The 8,999-nt window shown below is 41.5% G+C and overlaps 2 long non-coding RNA genes across 2 annotated transcripts; both read right to left on the bottom strand.

Annotated features, from left to right (window-relative positions):
* Positions 1-412: 412 nt before the first annotated feature.
* On the bottom strand, positions 413-4,125 carry LOC139386270 (uncharacterized). Its single transcript, XR_011629026.1, has 3 exons — positions 4,005-4,125; positions 1,018-1,161; positions 413-729 (listed from the first exon to the last, which is right to left on the bottom strand). It is a non-coding gene; the product is annotated as an uncharacterized lncRNA (long non-coding RNA).
* Positions 4,126-4,351: 226 nt separating this feature from the next.
* On the bottom strand, positions 4,352-8,576 carry LOC139386272 (uncharacterized). Its single transcript, XR_011629027.1, has 3 exons — positions 8,403-8,576; positions 7,063-7,157; positions 4,352-4,402 (listed from the first exon to the last, which is right to left on the bottom strand). It is a non-coding gene; the product is annotated as an uncharacterized lncRNA (long non-coding RNA).
* Positions 8,577-8,999: the final 423 nt, after the last annotated feature.

Raw genomic sequence — 8,999 nt, 5'->3', positions numbered from 1 at the left:
AAGGCTACCCAAAACGTTTGACCCAAGTTAAACAATTTAAAGGCAAATACTAATTGAATGTATGTAAACTTCTGACCCACTGGGAATGTGATGAAAGAAATAAAAGCTGAAATAAATCATCTCTCTACTATTATTCTGACATTTCACATTCTTAAAATAAAGTAGTGATCCTAACTGACCTAAGACAGTGTATTTTTACTAGGACTAAATGTCAGGAATTGTGAAAAACTGAGTTTAAATGTATTTGTCTCAAGTGTATGTAAACTTCCGACTTCAACTGTATATGCTGTTAACTGTTTACTTATGAATAAACATCATGTTTGGCAAGAGTTATTAGGGGTGGTGAGTAAAATGATCAAATTACTTTACAGATCTACTGACAGCTATTCCTAGGAACCAGAGGGACAAAACATTCACATTTTTGTTCTTTATTAAACTTACAATAGTTGTTTAATTATTTACAGGAACGTTTAACTGTACAATACAAACACAGGAGCTGGAAGCAAAGCAAACAGGAAGGTTACAGTATGTGTTTGCTAAGGTCAAATGTTTAACTTCATGACCCCCTTTGCTGATGAACATAATTTTGCTGTCTGTGATGTTACGTTGTTCTGATGCTCAGACAACATCATGCCACTTTAGCTCAGTATTCCTCCCGATCCTGTTTGTCATCGTCCACCGTGTTCGATTCTTCATACCAACGCTCGATCAGTCCTGAGGGCTCCATATCTAACAAGACATGCAACCAGACATAGCAGGTTGGCTTTAGTTATTTGTTCTCTGGACAGCGTCAAAGCTAATGAAAATGCAGAGTTTAGCTACATATATTGCTTGACATAATTTGGACTGATTGCTCAGTGGACCATTTGGCTTCTCTGTATTGGATTGTATAACAGCACAAATGACTAAGTCATTTGGTTTACTATATGTTTAGATATTTCAGGCATCATTCGTAGTAACAGTTATAGTTCAATGATTGTTTATTTAGAGCACAGATATTGTTGTGGCTGTATGTACCTTGTTGTAGTGAGCCATGCCCTTGACCTTGAGTGAGATAGTTGGTCACAGTAGGATGTATATGAGGTAGATGCACATGGTGAGAAGGTCTTGGAGTGAAGTTTGGAAAATATTGTTCTTCTACTGCCACCAGATCCACTATTTCTGGAGGGGAGATGAAAAGCTTGATGATCAAACACAAATCTGGTACAGCATAATACCTTCTCATATAAACTATGTTAACTACATTTAAGAAGAATGCATAGGAAATAGTGCAGACATTGGGCAAAATGTTTTTGGGGGGGTCAATCATGCTTGATCAAATGCTTCTCATTTACCATGACATACAACTGCTTTAGTTATTTGTACTGCAGTCTGGACAGCTCCAACACCTGAAGATGAAAAGCATAGCTAAATACACTCACTGGTCAGTTTATTAGGTACATAGGTATATAGTACCGGGTCAGACCCCCCTTTGCCTCCAAAACAGCCGGAATTCTTCGGGGCATGGATTATACAAAATGTCGGAAACGTTGTTGCTCAATTGGTATCAAAGGCCCTAACATGTGCCAGGAAAACATTCCCCACACCAGTACACCACCACCACCAGCCTGTACCAGGCAGGATGGGTCCATGGACTCATGCTGCTTATGCCAAATCCTGACTGTCATCAGCATGACGCAACAGGAACCGAGATTCGTCGGACCAGGCAATGTTTTCCCACTCCTCTATTATCCAGCGTTGGTCATCGCTTGTCCACTGGAGCCGCTTCTTGTTTTTAGCTGATAGGAGTGAAACCCGGTGTGGTCGTCTGCTGCAATATCCCATCCGTAACAAGGATCAACAAGTTGTGTGTTCTGAGATGCCATTTTGCTTACCACTGTTGTACTACCCCGTTATTTTTCTATTTGTGGCCCGCATGGCCTTGCCATTCTCCTTTGACCTATCTCATCAACAAGCTGTTTTTGCCCACAGGACTGCCACTGACTGGATGGTGTTTGTCGCACCATTCTCTGTAAACCCTAGACACTATGGTGTGTGAAGCCCAGGAGGCCAGCCGTTTCTGAGATACTGGCCACCGGTGCACTTGGCACCGACGATCATACAATGCTCTAGCTCAAAGTTGCTTAGTTCACTCATTTTGTCCATTCTATCATTCAATTGAACAGTGTCTGAATTCCTCGACGCCTGTCTGTCTGCTTTATATAGCAAGCGGTGGCCACATGACTCACTGTCTGTAGGAGCGTTCAATTTTCATGACCGTGGTGGTGTACCTAATAAACTGGCTGTGAATGTACAGTACCAGTCAAAAGTTTGGACACATCTACTCATTCAAGGGTTTTATTTATTTAGACTATTTTCTACATTGTAGAATAATAGTCAAGAAATCAAAACTATGAAATAACACATATGGAATCATGTAGTAACCAAAAGGGTTATAAACAAATCAATACATTTTATGTTTGACATTCTTCAAAGTAGCTACCCTTTGCCTTTGTGTCAGCTTGGCACGCTCTTGGCATTCTCTCAACCAGCTTCTCCTGTAATGCTTTTCCAACAGTCTTGAAGGAGTTCCCACATATGCTGAGCACTTGGGAGGACGTATTGCTGCAGAATGCTGTGGTAGCCATGCTGGTTAAGTATGCCTTGAATTCTAAATAAATCATAGTGTCACCAGCAAAGCACCCCCACACCATAACACACCCTCCTCCTTGCTTCACGGTGGGAACCACACATGCAGAGATCATCCGTTCACCTACTCTGCGTCTCAAAGATGTGTCTGTTTCCTGAACTCTGTGAAGCATTTATTTTGCCATTTCTGAGGCTTGTAACTCTAATGAACTTATCCTCTGCAGCAGAAGTATCTCTGGGTCTTCCTTACTCATGAGGGTAAGTTTCATCATAGCGCTTGTTGGTTTTTGCGACCCCACTCTAAGGAACCTTTAAAGTTCTTGAAATGTTCGAGTTTGACTGACCTTCATGTCTTAAAGTAATGATGGACTGTTGTTTCTCCATGCTTATTTGAACTGTTCTTCCAATAATATGGACTTGGTCTTTTACCAAATAGGGCTATCTTCTGTATACCACCCCTACCTTGTCACAACACAACTGATTGTCTCAAATGCATTAAGAAGGAAAGAAATTCCACAAATTAACTTTTAACAAGGCACACCTGTTAATTGAAATGTATTCCAGGTGACTACATAATGAACCAGGTGACTACCAGCAACAAACACTCAAACTGGACAGTTTTATCTCCATCTCGTCATTCAAAGACTCAGTCATAGACACTGACTGTTGTGGCTGCTTTGTATGATGTATTGTTGTCTCTACATTCTTGCCTTTATGCTGTTGACTTTGCCCAATAATGTTGGTACCATGTTTTGTGCTGCTACCATGTTGTGTTGCTACCATGTTGTGTTGTCATGTGTTGCTGCCTTGCTATGTTGTTGTCTTAGGTCTCTCTTTATGTAGTGTTGTGTTGTCTCTCTTGTCGTGCTGTGTGTTTTGTCCAATATTTAATTTTTTTTTTAATAAAAAATAAAAAATCCCAGCACCCGTCCCCGTGGGAGGCCTTTTGCCCTTTTCGTAGGCCGTCATTGTAAATAAGAATTTGTTCTTAACTGACTTGCCCAGTTAAATAAAGGTTCAATTAAAAAAAATGTTTTTTTAAATGCTGGTTGAGAGAATGTCAAGAGTGTGTAAAGCTGTCATCATGGCAAAGGGTGGATACTTTGAAGAATCTCAGATCTCAAATATATTTTGATATGTGTAACTCTTTTTTGGTTACTACCTGATTCCATGTGTTTTTAATAGTTTTGATGTCTTCACTACTATTCTACAGTGTAGAACATAGTAAAATAAAGAAAAACCCTTGAATGAGTAGGTGTGTCCAGACTTGACTGGTACTGTATATTGTGTCACATAATTCTGACAAAGATTGTTAAGTACACAGCTATTCTTCTGGCTGTACTGTATGTGCTTATTGAAGTTCCCATGCCCCTTACCTTGAGTGAGGTAGCTGTTCACACTAGGATATATATGAGTTAGATGCACATGGTCAGATGGTCTTGGAGTGAAGTTTGGAAAAGATTGTTCATTTACTGCCACCAGATCTAACATTTCTCCTGAATATGAGGGAAGATCAAATCTCAATGATCAAGCATAAACCTTCTTATGAATTAGATTTGAGGAATACCATAGGAATTTATCATGAATTCATAATGCAGTTCCAGGTGAAAAAAATGTGCTTTATAAGAATCCATGTCTTGCCAAATATTGGTTTGATATATATATATATATATATATATATATCTCTCAAACACACACAACTGTTTCCTGATAATTGGTAAACTCACCATTATTTTCAGACAGACCTCTGTCTGCTTCTGCAAGGTTGTTTGGCCTAAAAAAAAATTTTATTTTTAAAAACGACCTTTCATTTCCATATGCTTATAAAAGCAGGACCACATAGTCCTTCCTACCTGCTCATCGCTGTTTCCCTCCAAGTTGAACAAACCTCATAGATCTTTTAGTTACCTGGTCATTAAAATATAATTGTAACGCTCGTCTGTAATGGAAGAAGGTGAGGACCAAAGCGCAGCGTGGTATGTGTTCATGATGTTAATATTTAATTAATCAAACTGAACACTGAAATACAAAATAACAAAAGTACAACCAACCAACCAACCAACCAACCAACCAACCAACCAACCAACCAACCAACCAACCAACCAACCAACCAACCAACCAACCAACCAACCAACCAACCAACCAAAACAGTCCCCTTGGTGAAACCACTAACACAGGATACAGAAAATAATCACCCACAACTCAAGGGTGAAAACAGGCTACCTAAGTATGGTTCTCAATCAGGGACAACGATTGACAGCTGCCTCTGATTGAGAACCATACCAGGCCAAACACAGAAATCCCAATTCATAGAAAAAAGAACATAGACTGCCCACCCCAACTCACGCCCTGACCATACTAAAACAAAGACAAAAGGGCCTCCTGGGTGGAGCAGTGGTTAAGGGCGCTGTACTGCAGCGCCAGCTGTGCCTACAGAGACTCTGGGTTCGCGCCCAGGCTCTGTCGTAACCGACCAGGAGGTCACCCGGGTTAGGGAGGGGTTGGCCGATAGGGATGTCCTTGTCTCATCACACACCAGCGACACCTGTGGCAGGCCGGGTGCAGTGCGCGCTAACCAAGGTTGGCAGGTGCACTGTGTTTCCTCCAACACATTGGTGTGTCTCATATAAAACTGTGAAGGACCTCGGCGTTACTCATATGACCCACTGAAGAGATGAGGACCCTGATCTCTCTTTTGAAGAACATATCAAGACCAATTCAAGGACAGCATTTTTCCATCTACGTAACATTGCAAAAATCTGAAACTTTCTGTCCAAAAATGATGCAGAAAAATGTATCCATACTTTTCTAGGTTAGACTACTGCAATGCTCTACTTTCCGGCTACCCGGATAACCTCCCTACACTGGCTTCCTGTCAAGGCAAGGGCTGATTTCAAGGTTTTACTGCTAACCTACAAAGCATTACATGGGCTTGCTCCTACCTATCTCTCTGATTTGGTCCTGCCGTACATACCTACACGTACCCTACGGTCACAAGACGCAGGCCTCCTAATTGTCCCTAGAATGTCTAAGCAAACAGCTGGAGGCAGGGCTTTCTCATATAGAGCTCCATTTTCATGGAATGGTCTGCCTACCCATGTAAGATACGCAAACTCGGTCTCAACCTTTAAGTCTTTACTGAAGACTCATCTCTTCAGTGGGTCATATGATTGAGTGTAGTCTGGCCCAGGAGTGGGAAGGTGAACGGAAAGGCTCTGGAGCAACGAACCGCCCTTGCTGTCTCTGCCTGGCCGGTTCCCCTCTTTCCACTGGGATTCTCTGCCTCTAACCCTATTACAGGGGCTGAGTCACTGGCTTACTGGGGCTCTTTCATACTGTCCCTGGGAGGGGTGCGTCACTTGAGTGGGTTGAGTCACTGATGTGATCTTCCTGTCTGGGTTGGCGCCCCCCCCCTTGGGTTGTGCCGTGGCGGAGATCTTTGTGGGCTATACTCGGCCTTGTCTCAAGATGGTAAGTTGGTGGTTGAAGGTATCCCTCTAGTGGTGTGGGGGCTGTGCTTTGGCAAAGTGGGTGGGGTTATATCCTTCCTGTTTGGCCCTGTCCGGGGGTGTCCTCGGATGGGGCCACAGTGTCTCCTGACCCCTCCTGTCTCAGCCTCCAGTATTTATGCTGCAGTAGTTTATGTGTCAGGGGGCTAGGGTCAGTTTGTTATATCTGGAGTACTTCTCCTGTCCTATTCGGTGTCCTGTGTGAATTTGTGTGCTCTCTCTAATTCTCTCTTTCTCTCTTTCTTTCACTCTCTCGGAGGACCTGAGCCCTAGGACCATGCCTCAGGACTACCTGACATGATGACTCCTTGCTGTCCCCAGTCCCCTGGCCGTGCTGCTGCTCCAGTTTCAACTTTTCTGCCTTATTATTATTGGACCATGCTGGTCATTTATGAACATTTGAACATCTTGGCCATGTCCTGCTATAATCTCCACCCGGCACAGTCAGAAGAGGACTGGCCACCCCACATTGCCTGGTTCCTCTCTAGGTTTCTTCCTAGGTTTTGGCCTTTCTAGGGAGTTTTTCCTAGCCACCGTGCTTCTACACCTGCATTGCTTGCTGTTTGTGGTTTTAGGCTGGGTTTCTGTACAGCACTTTGAGATATCAGCTGATGTACGAAGGGCTATATAAATACATTTGATTTGATTCGATTTGATTTGCGGCTGGCTTCCGGGTTGAATGCGCGCTGTGTTAAGAAGCAGTGCGGCTTGGTTGGGTTGTGCATCGGAGGACGCATGACTTTCAACCTTCGTCTCTCCCGAGCCCGTACGGGAGTTGTAGCCATGAGACAAGATAGTAGCTACTAAAACAATTGGATACCACGAAATTGGGGAGAAAACGGGGTAAAAATTCAACAACAAAAAAACGAACAAAGACAAAACAAAGGAAAGGTCAGAACGTGACAATAATGTACAGACAACTCACCTGTTATGGCTTAGAAATGGAGTACATCTCCGTATTGGAAAAGACACCTCTTCTGTAACCACAACCCCATTGAAACCAAATGGGTCATCCTCACACTGCAATGAAACGTATAAAACATAACCATCTTTAGTTCAATATTTAGTTAGTGTCCTGACATTACGGTCATTCAAAGAAAGTATTTTACAAGCTTCTTTCAGTAAGTATATGATAAATCAAAGTAAAACAAACATACCAGTGCATTTCGTGAGTAATGGTAGATGTCAGTTTCAATAACTACTACATATGAATAGGCCACTGCATTGTCCACACACTGGGTAGGGTCCTGTAATATGCCACAATGTATGCATAATTATATATAGACAATACCTGGTGTTTTTTAAAAGAAGGATCGAAGGAGTAAATAGCTATGCTTCCAATCTAACGAAAAGGTAGTAATACAACTGAGCAATAATATCATAGTATCATTCGGGAGTCTGAAGCGGTTGGTTTCACAGCATATTGCGCCACTCACAGTGTTTTTGAACTGTTATATTAAAGTCACACTGGGAAAATTAAGATAATTCACGATCGGCACCACTTCCTACTTTTGCTGTTGTTGTCCTTAAGACATCCTTCTAAGAACAAATATGCCTAGTATATTTGAGTCATTATTGATTGTAATGACTAAACTGATGTTTGCAGTGCACTATAGTGAACATAGTCATGTTATTATCAAGCTGCCTATTAGTGGTTTATTATTATAACTATGTATTGCCGCCATTACGGTAGATTTAGGTTTGAGAGGGTGAGCTCTAGGGGCACCATAATGTACACCTGTGTTCCAATAATGTACAATCTAGTAGGTTAACCTATTCTGCCTCATTTTTCATTCATTTAGTGACCAAAATAAGCATAATACTTCAAAATCAAAACTTTACCATTTCTTCAAGAACACTCTCGTCCGCCATTCTTTGTTGGCGGATGCAAAAGGGTGTCACTATGAAAGTGTCACTGTGACCTACGTCATCAATGCCACTACTGTAGTCTGAACTCCATACTAATTTGTCATTTGTTTCAAAAGCTGAAAAGTGTATATTTATAAATAAAATGTACCTGTTTTGAATTTGTCCATAAGATAAGTGTTCGGTTGAATTAATTATTCAAGAAATGCTGAGGCGACACTTGGTTTGGCTAAGGGTGAAGGTTAGGGTTAGGGCTAGGGTTAGTGGATAGTTAGTAGAAATGTTGTTGACAGTTATTGAACATCTACTGAACGTCTACAAATCGTCTACTTGAGACTATCCAAAGAAAGTGTCACCAATGCTGAAAATGAAGATGGTATGTAACCACAGTTTCCTTACCGTAGAATAGTGCCCTTGAATAAAACTCCACTAGTTATTGCATAGATGACCTTTCAGTTCACACGGACTCAGTTAAACATTATTATTATCTATCCAAATGTTGTTCAGGTTCCTTTTCTCCGGTTAAACAAAGCTTGACATCATGAGCCTGTTGATCGAAAGATTTTCAAGACTTCCTTTTCATACTCTGAATTCCAAGGAGTGTCCAGGAACAGATACTTAAAGAAGAGGAACAGATACTTATCATGGACGTGGTTACATAATTAGATTGCTCACTGCAGAATGTATGGGCTTGTTTATACAGTAACTCTTACATATGGTCAGAATGGGGCGGCAGGGTAGCCTAGTTGTTAGACTGTAGGACATTCAAAACCCCCGAGCTGACAAGGTACTAATCTGTCGTTCTGCCCCTGAACAGGTAGTTAACCCACTGTTCCTAGGCCGTCATTGAAAATAAGAATGTGTTCTTAACTGACTTGCCTAGTTAAATAAAGGTAAAATAAAAAATAATAAAAAAGAAGGCTGGCTTAAATGTATAATTTAGACTGATTGAGAGCATTGTCCACAAGCTACACTGCCTTGTCAAACTATGGCATT

Source organism: Oncorhynchus clarkii, chromosome 27, assembly GCF_045791955.1.
Source record: "Oncorhynchus clarkii lewisi isolate Uvic-CL-2024 chromosome 27, UVic_Ocla_1.0, whole genome shotgun sequence".
Lineage (NCBI taxonomy): Eukaryota > Metazoa > Chordata > Actinopteri > Salmoniformes > Salmonidae > Oncorhynchus > Oncorhynchus clarkii.
This window is presented reverse-complemented; position numbering and strand designations above follow the sequence as displayed.